The following is a 22,730-nucleotide window of genomic DNA, read 5'->3' on the forward strand; positions in this document are numbered from 1 at the left end:
CAAGGACAATCTAATTTAGCTAAAAACCACATGACTAACCACATCCAACTTCACTTTTCACATAAATGGAGGGGCAAGAGGGTCCAATCTAAGCAACAGTAAGCACATGGTGCTCATGCCTGAAGTTTTCCCATCCTATCTGAAGACCTCGCCACTTCCTCCTTACTCAACAATCAAATGGTATTGGGGGGGGGGGTAACAAACACAGGTTTCCTCTTCAGCAGTCTTGATGGCACAACAGATTCTTTATCTTGTCAAGAAATTTACATTAACTATGATACTAGAGTTCTACCAAAAGATTCATTCAAATTGCACTTCAGGGAAGGAATTTGGTGCGTGCTGTCATTACAAATCTAGGCCAGAGTGAAACTTGATGCTGTCTACATCTCTGATGGCCGGAGGCTAGCAAAGCCATTTCAGGATGAAATGGAGTTCTCCTGTGCTGTTTCTTACTCCGAAACGTTGGCTCGCACACTTCTCTTCCCAGTGGCACACTTAAGCAAGAACATCTATGTGCTCAATATACTCTCCTGGGCATGTGTGGGTTTTCACAGGATCCACCAACTTTCTTTGGTCAAGTGCTTCAGTGATTCAGAATCTCCACAATTGTTAATGGTCCATCAGGAGCAGTCTCTCTCACTTGGTTGTCAGAGGCTGCTGGTGATGGGCAACCTCAGAGTTTCCTGCAGCTCTATTCTCTCCTGCAAAGCACAGGAGAAGGCAAGCAAAGAGAGAGACAGAAGACTGCAAGAATAAGCTTTAAAGCATTCTAATTGATACTAAAAAATGAATCCATTAACCAACTCAGTACTCTGAGACTTATTCAAACCAAACTATTCTATGGCAATTGATTCATACAACTCAGGGCTTGAACAAGAAGTTGAAAAGTGCTGCTCTGAAAGAGGACACCGACCTGTTCTTTGGCAGCATGTGGACTCTAAGGAAGGTCATGTTGGGCTTGCGATTGGAATTCTAGTTGCTAAAAGGTTCAGGCACTGTTGTGAAAATATTGATCTCACTGCCACCTCCACTTAATCTTTATGGAAGAATCTCTGTGTGGGAGAGAGAAGGAGAAGCCAGGAGATAGAGGAGATAACAGAAGTTCACTTAGGTCTGATAATGGCATAAAACAACTGCAGGTTGGTTGGAAACTGCAAAGATGGAGGGCAATTGGAATAGTGATTCAGCTTAAGGTGGTAAGTACCACATGTGGCTTCTAAGCCAGTTCCTCTTAAGCCTGAGCATCACAAATGCCGATGGGAAGCTGAGAGTAACCATTGGTTGTAGAAATCAGTCATTAACAAGGAAGGTAAGAAATGGGTTGACGGTTCCTGTGGACTTACAGGCTTTGGAGCTCCTGAGATTCCTTGGGCTAAACATAATTTTGGCATGTAGTCATTTTGCTTGTGAGCTTTTTGGCTTGAACATGAAGAATGGTGAAGTTTGGAGGAAGAGGGGAAGGAGTGTCGGTAAAGAGAGAGAGGGAGAAACAGACTGAAAGAGAGGAAACAGAGAAGGAAAAGGAACTCAGAAGCAGTGTGGGAGAAAGCAGAGTTATCATATGTAAATATTTTCTAAGTTACTGAATTACAGTTTTGTGTTTAATATTCATGACATCTTCTGAAATGGATGTTTTGTTATAGATGAGGAAACTCATATGGAGGACCTATCTCACCCAAAGTAACCAAACTTCTAAGCCGGAACACAAACCCTGGTCTCTCTGCTGCCAGAGCCCTGTGTTCTTAACAGGCAGCTCCCTGGGTGTTCAGGCTCGTGGGCCTTTGGGAGAATCTTCCTCTGTTTGAGGATGGAGTAGGAATTGGTGAGTGAGGGAGAGCCTTGTGTAAACAGGACCTTTTGGCTCTGTAAAGTTCAGGGGTAAGACCCTGAGACAAGCTGGGAACTGACTTCAGGCTGCTTTTTAGGGGGTGAGGGGATGGATGATAGTGGCTTGCAGTTCTTTCCATTTCCTTCCAGGCCAGGTCATCCTGAAACTTCCCTTAGATCAGTCACAAGACAGGGATTCTGATGAGCACTACTTAGGGGAAAAAAACTGATTTTGGCTGTAGCTTTTTTTGTGTCCTGGCTCTTTGGAATCAAAGTGTTTTAATGTGGGAACTCAAGGGTACAGAGTTCTCATGATTTGGCAATTGCTGATTTAACTGATCAGTCTCAGTTTTCAGGGACTTTGAATTGTTTTGGTAAACATAAATGTGTTCCTTTGTATTCAGACTAAAACTGGCTTGTAGCAACAATGTAACTGGTAAAGCCCAAGAGTAACTCTTTGAAGACATCTTCGGTAGTGAGTTTTCCTTCTCTCTCTCTCTTTCTCCCTCTCTCCTTCTCCCCATCCATCCTGCTCTCTCTCTCTCTTCCTCTCCCCACCTCTTTCTTTTCAAAGTGTGAGAACCTCATACCCTTCTTTCTTTCTCTCTCCCTCTCTTTTCTCTTTCTCTCTCTTTATAATTTCAGCTCTAAAAATTCATAACATTTGTGACTCTTGAGTAAATCAGTGCCACTGTGGAATTAAATCATGCAGATTGGACCCTGCAGGCTACAGTTGACCCTTGAACAATTTAGGGGTTAGAGGCTCCACCCTCCACGTAGTCAAAAATCCCCAGGTGATTTATAATCAGTCTTCTATAAACGTGGTTCTCCCATCTGCAAATTCAACCGACAGTGGGTCATGTAGTACTGTAGTATTTACCACTGGGGAAAATCTGCATACAGATGCACCCGTGAAATTCAAACCTGCTATTTAAGGGTTAACTGTACTTCTTTCTCTGCTGCAGGCTCCTGTTAAAAAAATCTGATGGAAGGGTGTAAATGCATGGGTCTTCATGTCCAGTTATTTAATCACATTAAATACAAAGATATTTTTCTACACCTTAATGACACCACAGAGCAGATTCTCAGAGAAGACATCATGCTGAGCAGTCACAGCAAAACTTCCAGCTACCACCACACAGTGCTTGAGATCTTGAAGGACAAACAATGGGTTTAATAATCTTAGCAATGGAGCCTTTGAAGGAATGAATGGGTGGTATTCTTACCAACTACTGAAACACCACAAATGAGGTCCAGTTCTAGCCTATACTTGGAGCTACTGATCAATACTGCAGTGAATACTGGGGTATCCACAGCATTCTTGATACAGACACGAAATCTTCACACCCATTTGCCTCCATTCTTAGACAAATAATCAAGATAACTTAGAACCATGCTCCTCAAACCGTAATGCTCGCATGGGTCATCAGGTAATCTCGTTCAAACGCAGATATTGACCCAGTCATCTGAAAGGGGCCTGAGATTATGCGTTTGTAGCAAGATCACAGAAGGTGTTCTGGGGCCCAACCTCTAAGCAACAAGGCTGGAGAGGACGGATGATGTACGTGGCAGAGGTCATCCCTGGAATACATTCTCATGGATTTTTAATGGCATGCCCCTTCATGGTGGCCTTGTCCTAACATATGAAACAGATGTTAGCAGCCTTTTATTTAGTTTGAATTTTATAATTTCAATTCAGTGCCAGACAACCCAAATTTATTGAAGAGACTAGTCTGGGGTAAAAACCCAACTAGTTATCACAGCCACACATATTATTTTGTGCATTTTCTGGAGTCTATTTGTGGAACCCGACTACAGAAATAATGTGCACGGTAGTTCTTATCCCACTTGAATGAGAACACACCGAAAATGGCAATCTGAAGATGTAATAACCTAGTTTTAATATCAATCTTTCCAAGACTCAGTTAAAACAAACAAAAAAGAAAAGTCTTTTCCTGTCTCTAAACCCACGAGTCTGATAAGTAAGTAGCCGAGGCTACATCTCAGTGCAATCTTCATAAAACACAACCCACCCCCCAAGATGCTTTCACAAAACCGTCCAAATAATTGCAACCATTATCCTCCTTCTGTTTTTATGTTACTTAACACACATGGAGATACACACAGTCATGCACACACACATACACGTGCACGCACATATGCCTGCACACTGTCTAGAGATATCTGTTACACAAGCATCTCAATACCATCACTTTTCTTTACCTTGGATTGAGGCACACAACACTTTTCAGACTTTTCAATATATGCTGATAGTGAATTAAGCTTTTATATGATCTATGGATTATGTTCTTCCAGGAACTGCCAATTTTACTCTAATATGCTTCCAGTATGCTGAAAGAAAGTTATTCCAGCTAGAATGTGCTGAAAGGATGAATGTGGCTTCCATGCGGGGCATATTTCAGCTTTTCCCAAATAACATTCTTGCAGAGATTAGAGGATAATCTGGCAGCCAGACCCAGCCAATTAAAACAGTAATTGAAATGGGTAAAAATGTTTTCCTTGGCAAAATTTGGTTATTTTGCTTCATTTTGGGTTTCCTTGAATAACAGAAAAATAGGGTCAATCATAAGACTCCTAATTTATTTTCTTGGTTATCTTTTCTCATCAAACAAAAAAAAGGACTGCTGTGAGGTTTAAATGAAAAACTAAAAACTGTGGTATGGGACGGTATGAAGGCAAGCATGAGAAAACATAAAATGATTCTTAAGCTAACACAAATCAATCTTCTCTCAGCATAGAAATGTGTGGGAATTTCTGTTTTGGGTGGGAAGGGTAAAATGAGAAGGGAGATTGAAGAGGAAATAAAAATAGAAGAGGCATTCTTGTAAAACGCAGGTTCAATTTTCCCCAGATTAATAGGTACTTCAAAACTAAGACATAATTTTTAGATATCTGAGATGAAGAACTAAAATATTAGTGTATGTGCCCTAATTCTCTTCCAGTGGAGTTAGTTGAGTGATATCGAATGTTTAATAATCATCTTTGGGGTGAGAGAGTATCTGATTATTAGCATTTGCCAATGTCCATGGTGTAAACACTTCTATTATAGCTAATTTCAATCTATCAGCCTGACATTCCTGAACATAGAGTTGGGAAGAGACATACACAATTAACTTTTGCAAGCCACTGTAAGCTGATCCAACACACCACTGACAAAAGTCACAGTTCTACACAAGGACACAGATGCGAAAATGCAATCCAGATTAACGTCAGGTACAAATAAGGATAGAGGAAATGAGTCGTCAAAAATCATCACCTCACAAATTAATTAATCTAAGTTTTGCTGGTTGAAATGGTAAAAATTTGCAAAAACCCAAATCACAGAATTGATGTTAACAGAAAAACACTGGTCTATGTCAACCCATGCTTCTTTCCTTTAAAACACTTCTTATAAGCTCTAATCCTCTATGAACCTACTCTAAAGAAGTCTGAAATTAGTCACTGTACACATTTAGCATCCTCTTGGAATCAAGACAATTTCAAAATACCGTATACCAGTAAGTCTAACCATACACATTAGAATCATATGGGAAACTTCCATAAAGTGCTAATTCCTTGGTCCCAAGCAGGAACAACTGTACTACAAAATTTGGGGTGGGCTTGGCATTAATATTTTTGAAAACTTCCCCAAGTGTTTGCAACCAGTGTTAAAAACAACTACATTATATATTTATTTGTCTGCATTTTCATTGGAAGTGCTCTGAAGGATGGCTGTGTTTTATCCTATTAATGAACTTTTAGATGGATCATATATGTAAAATTTCTTTTTTCTCTCTTTATTCCTTCTCTCATCTCCACAACACTGGCAAATGTTGTCAATCATTGAAAAAGCCACTTCTGATTAAGTTTTGAATGGGCTAGAAATAGATCTATTCTATGGACTATAAGTTGGATGCACATTTATTCATATTCTCTTATTTTTAGATTTCAAAACAAGCTCAGAAATTTTTGAGATGGATTAAATTCACCAGCCACATGTGCTAATCAGTAATTGTTTTCAATTATTCTAGGCAGCAGACGCAGAACAAATCACCCGTTTACTATATGGAAACTAATTATAAATTTGATTTTTTGAATGGCCAACTCAGGGATTTATCTACATATATGCTATGAATATTATTATGCAAAGCAAAGAATAAATACTTCCTCCTTTAAAAAGATGTAAAAATATATTAATGACATAGGTGAGGTTTTAATTTTTCTTGAAAAGACAATCTATTTGATGCTAGATCATCATTTTATATAATTAATTGATTTGCACAATTTTCCTTCTGAGAAAAGAGTATCAAACTATTCAGAAATGATCCAGGCCTACTTTCCAAAGACACAGTCATCATCATTAGTGGCTGCATTGATCAAACCTCTATCTATGAATCTTGGAAAACTGCACGGCGTTTGTAGAAATCTATGCCACCCTCAGGCACTGCAGCATAGCCAAGAACAGCAAGAAGCACAACAAACAGCAGCTGTGGCTCTTTGCATGTGTGGTACCATTTAGGCTAATACCCAGGATATCATATCGTTTGTCCAAAGGGTGCAGCTGCACCAGCTGGCAGACTGTTGAAGGTGGCAAAAACACAGAAGGCAGAAACTGGCACCACTCCTTACCTCTTCCCACACTCACTCAGTCCCTACAGCACTCCTCTGGGCAATGTTCACAGACAGCCAGGCCAGCATTTGGGCAAAACATGTAATATAATTCAGTCAGGAACAGGTGCCATCGTTTGACTCTGTCACTGGTAGGCTGTCCGTGTAGGTACATCTGAAATGAAGCATACTAGTTCACTATTGCTGTATAACTAACCTCCCCCAAACTGAGGGGCTTTAAACAGCAATCATTTATTATTGTTTACACCTCTGTAGTGGGGTGGGGTTCAGATGATCTAGGTGAGGCTTGTCTGGATGGCTATGTTTCTCACTGCAATTCTGTGGATTGACCAGTGCAGTTTTGGCCCATGTGTACTCATTCTGGGGCTCAGGCTGAAGAGGCAGGAACAACCTGGAAGGAAACTCTTCTCACGGCAATGGCAGAAATGCAAGTGTGCAAGTGGAAACACAGGGCTCTTAATGCCTAGGTTCAGAGCTGGCAAATTGTTACTTCCTCTCAAATGCTATTGACCAAAACAAGTTATATGGCCAAGCCCAAATTCAAGCAAGGAAGAAACACACTCTGTTCATGAAGAGATTATTGCAAAAGTGTAGATGCAGAGAGGAATGAAGAATTAAGCCCAGCATAGCAATCTACCATATAAACCTGTCAGTTTTTCTGGAAAAGAATAAAAATAATAATGATGACGATAGCAACTGCTTTTTTCTTATGCATTTACAATAGCTCAGGCACTATTCCAACACACACACACTCTCTCTCTCTCTCTCTAATCTCATTAAATCCTTATAGCAATCTTATGAAATTAGTACCACCATATTCTCATTTTACACAAGGTAACATTGGTAGGGGAAGGCTTTACAAGCAAATAATAGTCAATTATTTGCTTTAAAATAACAATATGCTAATTTTCATAAACTATTATACAGGCATATTTTGTGGATTAGGTACAGTCCCTTTGGGAGTTCCCATCTTTATATTTCCTGTCTCAGGAGTACATATAGATGGCCTGGACCTTCATGTCATGGTTAGCAACAAACATGAGAAGACCATGTTTGCTCATCATTGGGATTTACCTACAGAATGTGCACATGACTTTCATAAATCAGCAAACACTCTTGGCTCAATAGCTGAAGAAATTAGAATGAGCTTAAGAAATATCAGGATGAAATTCTGGTGAGGAATTCAGTATGTTTTCCCTTTACTTTTAGGTTTTAGGTTTATAGAAATCTCTATATCAAGGGATCTCTGGAGGTTGATAAGGGTAAGACCTTTGTCCATCTATATCTCAAAGCACATTGGGAAATATTAATTCCGTAGAAAGGGAAGAAGCAGAGCCATTACTGTTTCTCTAGCCGAGGTGGGTGATGTGGGGAATGGAACAGACAGAGGATGTGGGATTTCACAACAGCTTCTGGGAAAGCTCCAGCAAATGGCTTGCCTCACTGCTGCTGCCTGCTGCTGAGGCTGGGAGCAACGGGGTGGTTACCTATGTGTACAAACTTTCAACACTCATAACTTCAAATGTCAGGTTTAATCAACGAGAGTAGTTAACTAGTTACTTCAACCAGGAGAAGATCTAACATAGAGAATTAAGCACTGAAAAAATCCACTGGAGAAGTGAGGGCCAGAGCATAGGTAAGTCTAACCAATTACAGTAAATCTGTTCAAAACAGAATGATTATGTCCAAAATAGTCTCAGAAGCTAAAAATCTATAAGCAAAAAATAATATCTTAATAGCAATTATCTAGATTGCAAAGTATTGTAAACAAAATCAGGATAGTGGCCAGGCAGAAGAGTTGGGAAGTAACAGAAGAAAAAGTACGGTCTCCCTTGCAATTATGAGAGAAGGTTATTCTTGAATTTATTTTCAAAATATACATCAAGAATATTTTCAGAAAAATGTAACAGTATCCATTAATAGAATTCAAAACTAGATATGTCAGTCTCAAATCACTGAATATTATTCAATCAAGAGTAACAAATTGAAAAGCAAAACTCATTCATTCTCTCTCCCATTTATTCAGCAATTATTTCCTTACAACTTATGACTGCCAGGCAGTCTTTAGATGCTGGGGAAAAGCAGTGAACAAAACAGACAAATCCCAACCTTCGTGGAACTTAGTTCTACCGTTGGGATATATACAATATACATCTTAAATATGTTGTATAGTACTTTTAAAAATAGTTGCTATGATGTATGTATATATATATATATGAATGACTGGGACATTATGCTGTATACCAGAAATTGACACATTGTAACTGATTATACTTCAATTCAAAAAAATAGTTACTATGAAAAATAAAGTAGATGGGGAATTCTGAGATTTAAGCTTATAATTTTTAAATCAGGTGGTCAAAGTAGGTGCTATTAAAAATGTGATATTTGAATCAAGAAAAAGTAAGGAAGGAGTGAGCCAAACTGATAATGAAGATGAGATATTGCCAGGCATTGGAAATTGTTTTTTGCAAAGAATCAGAGGCAAGAATGTGCCTGGTATGTTCAAGAAAGAACAAGGAGGTCAGTGTTACTTAGGCATGGGGGCTTTCTGAATAAAAAAAAAAAAAAAATAAAGGAAATAAGTGATTTAAGAGTTAAGCTAAGCATTTAGCTAAATAGTAACAGAGGAAGGTCCAAGTTTCCTGTTATTTAACTTTTCTTTTTGTATTATATTTTATTAATTTAATTAGCTAATTACAGTTAGGTAGGTAGCTAATTTTAAGGAGGTAATTTTTGCACATGGTAAATTTTCAATAGTAAAAGGAGTGTATATTGAGAAGCAAGCCTCTCCCCTGCCCTCACCCAGAGTTCCCAGCTCCCCACCCCAGAGGAAACAATGTTACCAGGTCTTCCATGTATCTTTCCAGAGACATTCTATGACTTTTTCTAATATGCTCCCCTAATTGAGGTAATTTGGAAAAGTAGAGTGTGTCTTTGAAAGAGATCAGGACAAAGTTTGCTTTCATAGATGCACCTTCATCTTTATACTATAATTATAGGCCCCCAAAGAGGTTGGCAGCCCAAGTCAGGCTCACCCCAGATGGGCGGGGAAGGACCTATCTTGTGAAGTCACCAGGTCACCTCATGAAGAAGGCTACCTGTGTGTGGCCACTATTTATTTGGAGAGCTATTTCTGCTCCCATATCCAGAGGAAGATTCCATGCCTGTCATTTCTTGTTTGTCATTTTCTCCCAAGGATAAGGAGTGATTTCACTTAGCACTTGAAAACAGGTGTAACAAAAAGAAAAAACAAACTGTAGCAAAACAAAAAAAGTAAAATAAGATAAAATAATAATAAAGTGAAAAATAAATGAAAAGTTTCTGTGTTTCACCAATGGATATGGGAAGGGGATAATATGTTCTTTGTTTGATAAAAGTTAGAAGGTTTAGGCAATCCAAAATTTTCCTCTAAGGGCAGCCAATCTGTGTGTAATACATACTTCAGGCTTTCAGACATTTCCCTTGCAGGTAAACACACAGGAGCCATAAAATCTCCTGTGTATCTTTCATATCAGCTGGTCCACTATTTTATCGTGGGCCTCACAGTCTGATTCTGCTTAAAGAGATGCCCTGCATAATATCTTAATAATATTAGAAAAAATGCCATTTAATCATAGTTTGTACTTCTCCAATCTAAGTAGCACAAAGAAAAGGAGGCTTTATTCTTCAGAAAGAGTCTTACGACACTAGCATTACCATCACTCAACAGCCTACCTCTACAATTACTAGTTTGCATAAGGTCTGGGAAATCCCAGGAAAATGCTAAATCATCAGCAGCAGCAGCATCATCACCATCACCACCACCACCACCACCACCACCACCACCAGAGAGTAAGAGTAAGAGTATCTTCAATTGATTTAACTTTGAGTATTTTTTTTAAAGTCTGGGGCAACATGTCTCAAACTTCTGAATACCACAAGAATGTAAGCTCCGTGAGATAATAGCTATTTCCGTGATGCTTACAACTGTGCCTTAGCACTTACGTGATGACTAATTATATGTGTCAACTTGGCTAGGCCATCGTACCTGGATACATGATCAAATATTACTCTAGATGTTTCTGTGAATGTATTTTAAAAATGATTTAATTTTTTTTAAAATAGATTTTGAGTAAACCAAATTAGCCTCCATAATGTGGATGGGCCTCGTCTAATCAATTTAAGGTCTTAGTAGAAAAAGACTGAACTCCCCAAGCAAGAACTAATTCTGCATCATTCTAAGTGAAGTCAGTCGGAAAGAGAAAGAAAAATACCATATGATATCACTTATATGTGGAATCTAAAAAAAAAAAAAGACAGAAATGAACTTATTTACAAAACAGAAACAGACTCACAGACATAGAAAAGACACTTATAGTTACCAAGGGGAGAAGGGAGTGGGGAGGGGTAAATTGGGAGTTCGAGATATGCGGATACTAACTACTATATATAAAAACAAATAAACAAGTTTCTACTGGATAGCACAGGGAAGTATATTCAGTATCTTATAGTAACCTATAATGAAAAAGAATATGAAAAGGAATATATGTATGTATATGTATGACTGAAACTTTATGCTGTACACCAGAAATTGACACATTGTAAACTGACTATACATACATACATACATACATACATACATACATACATACATTAATTAATTAATTAATTATTTAAAAAAAAGAAGTAATTCTGCCAGAAGACTGCCTTTGGACTTGAACTATGACTCTTTCCTTGGTCTCTAGCTTGCTGGCCTACCCTACAGATTTTGGACTTGCCAAGCTTCCACAATCATGTGTGAGCCAGTTCCTTAAAAATCAATCAATCTCTCTCTGTAGATAGATAGACAGATATATAGACAGACATAGAAAGAGACAGAGATAGATAAGATATATAGATATAAATACACAGACATAGATAAAGATATAATATATATATATGTATACACTATCTATTTAGGATAATGAACTATTAATACATGAGCAATGTAAATGTGTTTCTTCAGTGGATGTGTTTCACATGTGTTCAAATTTTGATTGCAAAATAATCATTAAAGCTCTTATTGTACAAACTCCATAATTCAGAAGTAAAATTTAACTGTTCAGACTCTTGTTCCTCTTTAGCCTGATGCCCTGCGTAGGTGGCACCCAGCTTCCTATGAAGAGAGGCATGCGGCAGTAGCTTTAGTTTCAATTCCACCAACCCACCGCTCCGTTTGTCCCCATTCCACAGCGAAACTGCCAGAGTTTAAACAACTTCCAAAATCAAACCTCTAGAATTTTTGTGCCCAGAAAAAAAAGCCTTTTCCCCCACCAAAAAAAAATTCTATTTTCTGGAAAATAGTGGCTGCGTATCACTAGAACTCCATTGATCTGCTGGACTTAAAGTAGCCAGTCTTGGCTGCCAGTGATTATTTTTCATCAAGTGAACGTCAAAAATGTAATATGTAGCTCAGGATTTACCTGTGTCTGCCAAAATCAACCTCCACACACACACACACACACACACACACACACACACACACACGAGAATAAAAGTACTGATATATAGAAATGCATGTTGTTGCTTTATCTGAAAAGAATAGCAATGAAAGAGAGGAAGGCTGCAGTGGTGTCTTGATTGAGCTGAATGAGACATTTTTTAGGAGGATGTCTCCAGAATGAAAATGTACTTCTAGTCTATGCTGGTCTCCCCAGTCCTCTCATTCTCCCAACTTGTTTTTCCTTAACCTAAAGAATGACCTAAATTCCCTTTTCTTTTACATTCTACCCCTTGCTTGCCTCCTCTAACACATGTAAATCACCATAAAAATTGACTACTAGCCCTCTTGTTTTGCCCTTTAACATTTTTACTTACTCTAAGGTGCACGTAGTCCAGACTCTCTGGATCTAGCAAACCCTTGTTTAGTGACATATATACTTCTGACTCAATCTGAAGATTCAGATTGATTAATGACAATGAAGACCTTTGAGACAGAAGTAAATAAATGTACTAAGGATGCTTGAGATACAAGTACTATAAATACAGCCCCCCCACCCCCACCCCCAACATGGGTAGAGAGACCAGTGATGGTTTCTTTAGCACTCCTATTCTTACCTCATCTTCCACTGCTACTGCCCAACTTGGGCTTTCCTTTCCAGCATAATCAATCCAGGCCATTTATGTTTATTATCAAAATGTAACTCGCCTTTGTCCCATGGTGAGATCCAGGATATGAAGCTAAGGTATTGTGGAGATAACGGGTTAATACTTTGACACTGCCAGATGCCGACTGGCATGGTTTTCTGGAGATGATGTCTTAACTTGAACAATGGAATCCAATAGTTGGGATTTCAGTTGCTGACTAACAAAAGCACTATTTGGGATAAGAATGGCTTTTGGAGCCTTTTAATCAAACCAACTAGGAAACTGCCTACATGGGGAGTCCACCAAAAGTATGATTTCTTGAGATGCTGAGCAAAGAATCTTAAAAAAGTCCAAAATAATAAAGAGATACTGTAATATTAATAACAGCTTTAGGTAAGAATTTTATCATTTAATGTAATTATTTTACTTCCCATTATTAAAAATGTTGGCTCCTAAAGTCATTCGTAAGAAAATGAATCTGTGAGGCATGATTTCTAATCGATGGTGAGGTTGAGGAAGTCCTCCAAACACAGCTTCCCTGGAAAAAAAAGAAAAAAAAAAAACAGGAGGAACAATTCAACTAGATTCCTATGTGAAATAGACAAATCACCCTCCAAGATAAAAAAGTAAGGGAGGGAGGGGAGAAGAAAGGAAGGAATGCAGGGAAGGAAAAGAGGAAGAAAATTATTTATAACTTAGAAATTAAAAAGATTGAATGCCTTCTAAGGTCAGGTAGCATTATCTATTTAAAGGATGATACAACAAAAGAGAGGTAAAATTAGGTACGGTGTTGCATTTGCAGAGATGAATTAGAACTTTTTCCAAGGGAAGTTAATAAACGTGAGATTAGATATCAAAGAAATTCCTGAGTTTGAGGAGGAGAAATATATGAAACAGATTTGTTTGGGGAGTTGCTGTGTAAGCTTCTGATGTCGACTAAGTGAAGGAAAAAGTTGGATCTTGGGTTTAATTTTTTAATTTTTTTAGTGAGTAGAAATGAGCTCATCTAAATAGCATTTCCTCTTTTGTACTTTGCCTAAGCTATTCTTCTAAATTGTGATATTTAGCCATGCCAATTCCCAGAGATTCTCATATTTCTGTCTCAGTACTGCTCATGAAATAAACAAAATTCTTATAAAATGGAACTACATCTTAAATAGATTTATGTGATCAGTAAAAATATAGTATAGAACAGGAAACCAGCACAAGGAGCCAAGGGGGTCTGCCCAGCTCTTCTGCTGGCTCTCTGACAATGACCTCCCTGTACCTAGGTTTTCTCACCAGTGAAACAGGAGAGATGGAATTAACAAGCCCTCAGTTATCTTCCAACAAGGAGAATCTGGCTTTGTTATGTAAAAGTAGCCTGATCAAGAATAACAATCTTAATAGCAGTGAGCCATGAATGGAGCCACTTTTCAACAACTTTAAAAATCTTGTGTCTTGAAGAAAACCTTGGAAATCATAGAACCTTGTCCCCACCTCCAAGTCGGAACCACATCTTAATCATTCCAATATGCTCTTCCAGGCTAATGTTAAAGATTTTCCCCAAGAGGCAAACTTCACAACTTCTTCTGTATCCTTAATGCACAAGTTCTTCCTTATGTCTGGCCTGAGCCTGCTGGCAGAATTTTCAACTTATTTGCGTTGATTTTATCCTCAGCAGAGGGGGAACACAACCGGGGCAGACCATTCAAATGCTATCTGTTATTAATCTGAGCCACAGTAAATTTGTTTGTACCAGAATTTCTGTGGTCTTACATTGCATTCCAGTGAAATGACAGAACCTGATCCCCTGATGGAATGTTCTCTTTCAGGTCTAAAATGACTGGGTGATAAAGGCTCACAGGCTGGCAGGAACACTGAGCAGTTCTTGACAGTGGACACAGGGGAGGGCATTGTTCCTCCTGCGGACCAGTCGCCTAACAGCCTGCTGCAAGACGACTCTTGACCTAGTGCTTCCCGAAACCCCAAATTTGGAAATATTAAACATATTCTTCTAAAATAATATATGTACTCAGGGAACTGTGTTTAAACATATGGCAGCAGGGGGATCTTTCTAGTAGAGATAGAGAAAATTGATGGACAGGAGCCCAATGATACTGTCAAGTCCTACTTTCTGCTTTTAAAAGTTGAGCTCTTATGATGCTCACTTTAGAGACAAGGTGGATAACACGGAACAGTAACCTTATCAACAATGGATATACCAAGAATCAGGCAATGCCAACAATTAGCTGTTTAAGAAGAACCATATGGGGGGAAGCTATAGCTCAATGGTACAGTGCATGCTTGGCATGCACGAGGTCCTGGGTTCAATTCCCACTACCTCCTCTAAAAAATAAATAAACATAATTACCTCCCTCCTCGTAAACAAACAAGAAGGAACCATATCGGAATTTCAAAAAGCTAATTTTGAAAGCTCATTGACTTTGCTGACACTGGAAAAGTAACCAGAAAGAGCTCCGTTGTTTACTTTCCCCCTCCTCTTAGTTGTGTGGGTGTCCTGTGAGAGGCCTGGGAAAGGAAGAAGTGGTATTCCCCGAGGATGGGCTTCCCCAGCCTCCTCCAGAGCAGCCCAGGTTGGTGAATAAATGCCGGGGGTGGGCCAAGCAAGGTTTTCCCTCTACCCACACAGGCCATGATTAAGAAGGCCTCCATCTGTCAACAGAGACTTTCAGCCACATTTCCAGACCGGCTTCCTCCCAACTGACTCATTTGGTGATGCCACAATCTAATGTTTATGACCTAACAGCTGATCACCATGGAAGTAGCACAAACCTTAGACTGTTGAGTAGCAAAACCAGACTCGAGATGCCGGACAGTTTAGGAAAAGAAAAAAAAGAAGACCCTTATTCATGGAGACCACATGTTAAGACTGAACACTTCATTCCCCATGCTGGCTCTTCTGCCGGTTGCTAAAACTGATATTTGGATGCCTTCGTGCCTTACTGGAGAACCCAAATAGGGATTCAGGGTGACCAAGTACAAACAAATGCCATGGCATTTGGAAATGGAAGAGCAAGAAGTGGAACGGAAAATGTGTAGGTAGCAGCTTAATGACGTTTGGATTACAAATTGTTTCCTTACATTTTTGCCAGCATGTGGCGATTATTTTACAAGAGAATGAAAGTGTGCTGAATGCTAAGAAAAGAAAAGGGCCCCCTGAAACTCAACCTTACAAATAGTCCTGATGGTATATTCACCAACTGGGCAGTGGAAGGATAAACTTTCTCGTTGCCCCCTGGCCTGTGCTGAAAATAAAAGCTAAAATGAAAAAGAAAGCCAATGGAATGAAATAACCGCTTTTTAGTAAAAAGCATCATATCAAACATGGTAAGTGGCAGGTCCTGGCACGGATGTCTTAAGATGAGGATTGCGGCGGGCCAAGGTGAAGCGAGTCTGACTTCCTGGCCTGCCCTCCCCAGACTAATGTTCAAAAAGAGCTGCCCTTCCCCAGCCCTCAACAGCCCTGTGTGAACAGTGTCTCCCAGTAATACTTGTGGCTTACAAGTAATGTGAGAGTCTTTTTATAACTGTTGAGGTTTAATTTAAAAGGAAGCTCAGAATCAGCGGTAAAGGGAGGGGAACGTCGTGAACTACAGACCATCTGAAATGGGGAAAATCATAAATACCAGAGTGTCTGATTATTTGAGTGTCTCTTGAAGTCGAATAATGAACCTTCTTCATGTTCTGCCTTTCTGGACTTGGCTCCCTCTGACAAATTTGCAGGCATCAGGGTCTGTCTGGAATTCATTCCAAGTTGGAGGGATATTTTTTCCCTTGACATTTTACAGCTGAGACAGCCCCGAGCAGGAAGCTGAGGAGCGTAACATTACCAAATATGTCCTTTCTCCTGCTCTTATATTTTATTTCCACAGGAAAAGAAGGCAGATGCCGGCCAATGAGACCTGGCCAATGAGAACGTCGCAACAGCAGGCGGCCTCTACTGGCAGTGGAGAAATTGATCAGATGCCATTTTTCACACACACACAAAACCATGCTAGGTACCACCAGCTGAAATTTGTGCTACGCTGGAGGAAGAAGTCTGACAGTTTCCTACAAGTGGCCCAGCTATTCCGGGGGAACTATTTATCACCATGTCAGTCTCCTTTTCTCCAGCAGGCCTCCGTTAAGAATGCAGGCAGTGTGGAGTCTGCTTTTGTTATGGATGTAAGACATTAGTTTTATCTTTTATTTTTAAATTTTTTTTCATATTTTCTAATTAAAGTGCAGTCAGTTACAATGTGTCAGTCTCTGGTGTACAGCGCAATGTTCCAGTCATGCATATACATGCATATGTTTGTTTTCATATAGATATTGGCTTTAAATCGCCATTTCCTGCAGTGGCTAGGAAAGTGCCTGCAGGTTGCATACCCTCTGCTTGCATATTAAAAATGTAAGACTTTTTTTTTTAACATACCATCTTCTTGGTTAATCTTGTTATAACTATTTTAAAAGAGAATAGTTACAGAGAAATTTCTTTACTGAGGAAAATAACAGGGTAAGCTAGTTATAAATGGCAACTGACTGACTCTTTGTCTTGAGTCAGGAAAATGTCTGGGAGCAGCAGAGATTGGGGAAATCTGGAGCGTGGGTGCCTTGTCCAAGGACAGAAGCTGCCTTTCAGCTCCAGTGGGCTGTCGTCATGCAGGACTGGAGGCTGTGGGCTGCCAAATGTGATTTCTCAGGAGAATTAAGAGAGCTAGATTTTAACGTGGAATTAAGTTAATTTCTGAAATGAATGTTGCTCAAAATTTCAGAGCCAAGCATATGATGATGACAGGTCACACCCAGCTAATGGGCAGGCCAGTTGGCGATCTCTGATCTCATGTTCAGCTGATTTAGCTCTGTAATTTTCTATAAGAATATTGGGACTTTGCAATCAGACATTCAAGCTCCCGGCAGGGTGATTACACACTTGTACGGCTGAAAAACATGAAATGTCTTTTCACTGAGATCATAATGCTTTTCTCTCACCAAATTTTCAAAAAAAAAAAAAAAAAGAGCCACTCTTGAATCTTCTTAAGGCTGCACCATCTGACCAGTGATCTATGTTGTTTCACCATAAAAATAAGGAAGATACTACTTTGCTCTTGTATATATCTGTCTCTTCTATATATGGAAACCTCCTAGAAAAATACATTTTTTAAACAAATTTTGATGTTTTACTAGATCAGTGATTGCCAAGCTTTTTCAATGACATTTTTCAGTAAATATTCAGGCATTGTGGGCCATACGGTTTCTGGTGCAACACCTCAATTCAGTGTGGCTGCACAAAAGTAGCTGTAGACAATACAGATGAATGAGCCTTGCTAAGTTCCAATAAAACTTTGTTTACACCAACAGGCTTTGGGCCAGATTTGGTCCATGGGCTGTAGGTTGCCAACTCCTGCATTAAATCATAAAGCCTTCTTCTTCAAAGGAGTGACCTGTGTCTAATTCAACTCTGTATCTTCAGTCCCTACAATCCTGGCACAGAAGAGGCACTACATGCACACTGGCTAAAATAAATGGCAGGTTGTGGAACTGAGCAGTTTATGTCAATAATAATTAACTTCCCATTTGGGTGACTGGAAACCCATACTAGCGTTTATGGGTGTGTTTGCCCCAAGGCTTACATCATATATAAATTCCCTCAGGGAGTTTGTAGTTCATCCAAATATTCTGAACAAGGGAAGGGGGTGCTCAACCAGGCTCATGAAGCAAGTGACCTGAGGGAAAGCTTGAACCCACTGTTAGACTGATGTGCCAAAGAGCAAGAACCATAACAAGATCCTCATAATTTCACAGGCAGGCTTCTTCAAAATCTTCCCTCGACACTTTCAATAACAAGCACTTACTGTTTCCTGACATTGTAGGGCAGTCCACACACACTGAAACATTTCCCCAAATAATCCTCATTCTTAGTATGAAGAATCCATTGGGATATTTTCTCTTTGTGCATAATTAATTTATTTTTAGTACAGTGACAACTCTCTAAATTGATTTTATTACCCACCAGGTATGTATGGCATTTGGTTTGAAAATCAAAGAAACAGACTCAGTTCTTGTCCTAAAGGGATTTACAGTCTAACTGGAGAGAGAAGGCACGTACGTACCAACGTCTACGGAAGAGTCTGACAAGAGAAAGTTCTAGCATTTGTGGCGCTTGGGTCCTTCAGTGGTGGCAGCCGGAGTTTTGAAAATCACAGATGAGTGGTGGTATGGGTTTGGGCTGGAGCCCTGACATGTGGAAAATCTGCCTGAAAGAGGTGAAGAGGGGTGGAGAAATACATGGATTGTGATGAGGCCCCAATTTAGAAGAAAGAAATTTTGCAAGTAGAAAGGCAGCACAGGACAGTTTCTTTCCTCCCAATTCCATTCCCAGGGTGAAGGAGGAGAACCTGAATAAAAATTGAGCAAAGATGTTTGCCTGGAACAAACTAAAGGATTAAAGATGAAAGAGGATTAAAGAGGAATGAGAGGTCCACATGGTTCATTTCCAAATGGAGTTACTGGAGGGAATGGTCTAGAGCAGGGTATGATTCTTCTAAGTGAAGGTAACTCTGGAGGAAAGAGAAGACAAAATCTGAAGATTGGCGAGGTCAATCTAGACACACATCAAAAACTTTTTAAGTATTTTCTTTTTGTTTAAGATTTTCAGTTAGGGAAACACAGAAGCACAGCTTTCTTTAGCTGGGGGAACTTACTTTGTCAAATCTGGCATGGTTTCGGGTAGATAATGGGAAACAGAACCAGTCTAGAGGCTTTGGGTAGTCAAATGGTCAAGTAGATTAATTCGCTTTGATAGCCACATTCAAGTTATGGGTGAAAACATATCAACTGAAGGAGTGAAGGGATAAGGAATGGAAGGGATGACATTGGTAGAAAGGCCCCAGTAATCAAATACATAAAAGCAGCCACATGGATTTTCATCAACATAAAGAAATGAGAAAGCAGAGAACTCTTGCAGAAAAGCTCTGAAAGTGAGAACCAAACCAAGTTGGAAAAAAATAAATCAAAATGCCTAGGAAATAGCTTGGGACAGTTATAAAGGAATGCTTAAGAAAGACATATATTTGAGAATCAGAAAACTAAGGAATGTATAAAGTGGCTTAAGAAAGGGAGGCAAGACACAGAGAAAATAAGAGGCTAAGTTTTGAAACCTGAAAAAGTAGGAAATAATGTGAATAGATAATTGATTTTCATTATTATGTATGATTCCAATTTTATGGAGAAAATAACAAACAGCAACATATATCTTATTTAAAGATGATTTTCACTTTGAGATTTCCATAATGGGATTTTTTTCAGTCTAAAAAGCTTTATGAAAAAAAAAAAAAAGATACAGGAAAAAACAGTAACAAAGCAAAGCTGACAGCATTCTCTTCTATCCTGAGGATGGCACCATGGAAGTCAGAGGTCTGGTTTACGGACAATTAAGGGAGCATGTCTGTAATTATCACCCAATGATGTAAACTTCTGCCAATTTTTCCTTAAAATACAATTAATTTTAAACCACTTTTGAAACCTCTTGGGTGTTATGAGTATATCTAATGCTACTATGTCCATCAGAAACCAGCCTTCACTACTTTATTGACACACTGTGTTTCACACAAAACTTTCAGGAAGAACCAGACATAGTTTTCAAGCCAAATGTTATATCCTCTCTGAAGGTTTAGACATCTTTATCCAAGTGGCTTATCCTAAATTTCCAAAGCATGTTGGGAATAAATACAGAATCTTTAGCAGTGATATTCTCAAACTTATAGTTTTAAGGGCAAGGCTTATTGAGTTTGGTTTCAAAGTGCTACACAAGATGCCTTAACTTTCTGGAAGAAAAGGCACAAGTCTTTACCCCACGACTAGTTAAGAAATAGCTGAGGACAAAGTCATGCAGCAGGACAGGTCCAAGCAGTTCCGGACTTGCGGGGAGAGAAGCAGAGAGAAGGGGCACTCATCTTGGAACCTGGAATCTTAATAAGTCTCTTGTTAGTAGAGACACATCTTGTCGGATGCCTCATTCAAAGATTTGATCACCTCATTAGTAAAATGTAAAGGAGTAGCAGGAGGTACGGACTATCCACCTTAGATGTTGGGCTCTCCCCCAGGGAAGGGTCCCATTTTTGTCATTTGCCTTTGAATCACTATATCCTCTCTACCCTGGGCAACTGGCCCTAATAGATGGCTTTTAGTATTATGGAAAATGTTTTCCTGGGCACTACATCTGCCCCCAGTGTAGATGTAACGTTTTTCTTTAATTCCCTCCTTTCTCATGATCTTAGTTTATTTACCGAGGTAAACTCATTTTATATATATATTTGATTTTATTATTCCTGCCCACAATTCGTGAGACAATATTTATAGAGTCTTGCAGAATGAAAAGTGGAGTTACCACAAAGTGTTGTGCATGGTAAGGTGTGACCTTTGAAAAGTGAGCATTTCCCTAAGCTCTTCTCTACACAGGGCCAGAATTTATTCTGCACATGTTCTGTATTGCAACTCACAGAATGGAAATTTCAGTGACAAAACTTTCTAAGAGACAGAGCATAAAAATGACTGATTTTTCCAGGAAAAGAAAATCTTTAGAAAGGAAACTATATCACCAATGCCCAAGGCAACTAGCAATATTTTCTGAGTGTACAGAAAGGTATTTTCAGATTAAGAGGACATCCTTTTCTTGTTGAAATGTCGGTAATAATAAGCCAGGCCACCTGCCTGGTAGCTTGGATAGTGTGGGGTCAAGTGTGGTCAGGTTGGGCAGGGCTCAAGTTAAGACTGAAACTGAGGGCCAATATACCATATGTCTTAATATTTCAGTTACAAACTAAGCTAACATACTGTAAAAATAATGCTTTATTCTCTTACTTTGATGTATGTGCCTGTCATAATGACAAAATGTGAATCTATGATTTTTATGACTAGAAGTTAGTACACTATGAAAGGCATGCATATTGATTTTTAGTATTCATGTCTGGGTATTTTGCTGACGGTCCAATGATATTTGGGTGACTGATAAAATAGATACAGAAATTTAAGAATAACATGAATTTTGTAATATTTCAAATTGTGCCACAGGTACTATATGCAACTGTCATGAATACCACACTAGTTTGTGGGTATCCGAGAATCATGAATTAGAAAATGAAGAATAGCAAGAAAAATGGTTACTCAGCACCATGGGAAACAACACTTTGTCATGAAAGGATGAATATGCATTCATATTATCTGAGAGGAGGGGTCTGACAAATTATTGAATATATTTTTTCTTACCTAAGGGCTTCTGCTGCTCAAATCCTGCCTCCATGCCAAAGCGGTTTGTCTCTTCAGCGGTAACAGTGACCCAGATACAGTCGCTTTTTCTAGGACACAGGGCACAAGATAGGCACAAGCATCTCCCCGGCACCTGAACAATATTCATCACAAGGGCAGATGGATGTCTAGGCTTACAGGTGCGCTGTATGTCAGTGCTGAGTACTGGATCCGCGGCAAGGGCACCATGTTTCTTTACTAAACTTATTTATCATGTGTTTGTGATGTTCAGGGCTTGAAGTGCCAGGCAAAAGGCAGAGACTCTTTTACTGGCAGGTAAAGGCCATACTATACTAAAGTTATTAATCAAATGTTTTCACAGATGTGTAGAATCCAGAAAGTCTTGCGGCACGAACAAGCCTCCCCAGAAAGACGTTATCATGGGGTTCCTTGGCAGACTAGAATTTGGTGACTTTGTGTACTCTGTTGTATTATCAAGGTGGCCGTTACCATGTAGGAATAGAGTTGCAGCTTCTCTTCCAGCAAGAGCTTCAGTTATTTTTTTTTTTTTTCTGTCTTCTCATGGTCAAGTCTATTGCAGAGGAAAGGAGATTTTCCCCAGTGTTTTGTTTTGTTTTCTTATAAGAATTCCTGATCCTGTTGAGTCTGTCAACTCCTTGATCTTAACCCCTGTTTTCTTGCCTTCCTGCCGCTGTATCTTTGCACCCCAAAGCCCCTCTGTCACCACTGGTTTAACTTCAGTTTAACTGCAATCATTTTCAATTTCTGATCCATTAAAAGTTTGATCTTCCCTAAATATGTATTTCCCACTCCAGTCTCAAAACACTTTACAGGCTCTGGACAATGGTTATCTGTTCCCTCCTGCTAGGTTTCCAGAACAGGCTTTAGAGCGCTGCTGTGTGTTTATCTTTCTTAAC

The 22,730-nt window shown here is 39.2% G+C and overlaps 1 protein-coding gene across 17 annotated transcripts in view; it reads right to left on the bottom strand.

Moving 5' to 3' along the window:
* LOC105077222 (uncharacterized) overlaps positions 1–22,730 on the bottom strand; it is a 196,528-nt gene that overhangs the window by 32,206 nt on the left and 141,592 nt on the right. The window contains exon 5 of one of the 17 annotated variants that reach the window (XR_012508613.1): positions 6,490–6,610. The exons of 15 other annotated variants lie outside the window; for them this stretch is intronic. The gene's annotated coding sequence lies outside the window, so the exon portion shown is untranslated. Of the gene's footprint in view, positions 1–6,489; positions 6,611–12,662; positions 13,103–22,730 lie in introns of those variants that run through there. One more of the 17 variants, XR_012508610.1, reaches the window with a different exon arrangement.

The sequence above is a fragment of the Camelus bactrianus genome, chromosome 8 (assembly GCF_048773025.1).
Source record: "Camelus bactrianus isolate YW-2024 breed Bactrian camel chromosome 8, ASM4877302v1, whole genome shotgun sequence".
Lineage (NCBI taxonomy): Eukaryota > Metazoa > Chordata > Mammalia > Artiodactyla > Camelidae > Camelus > Camelus bactrianus.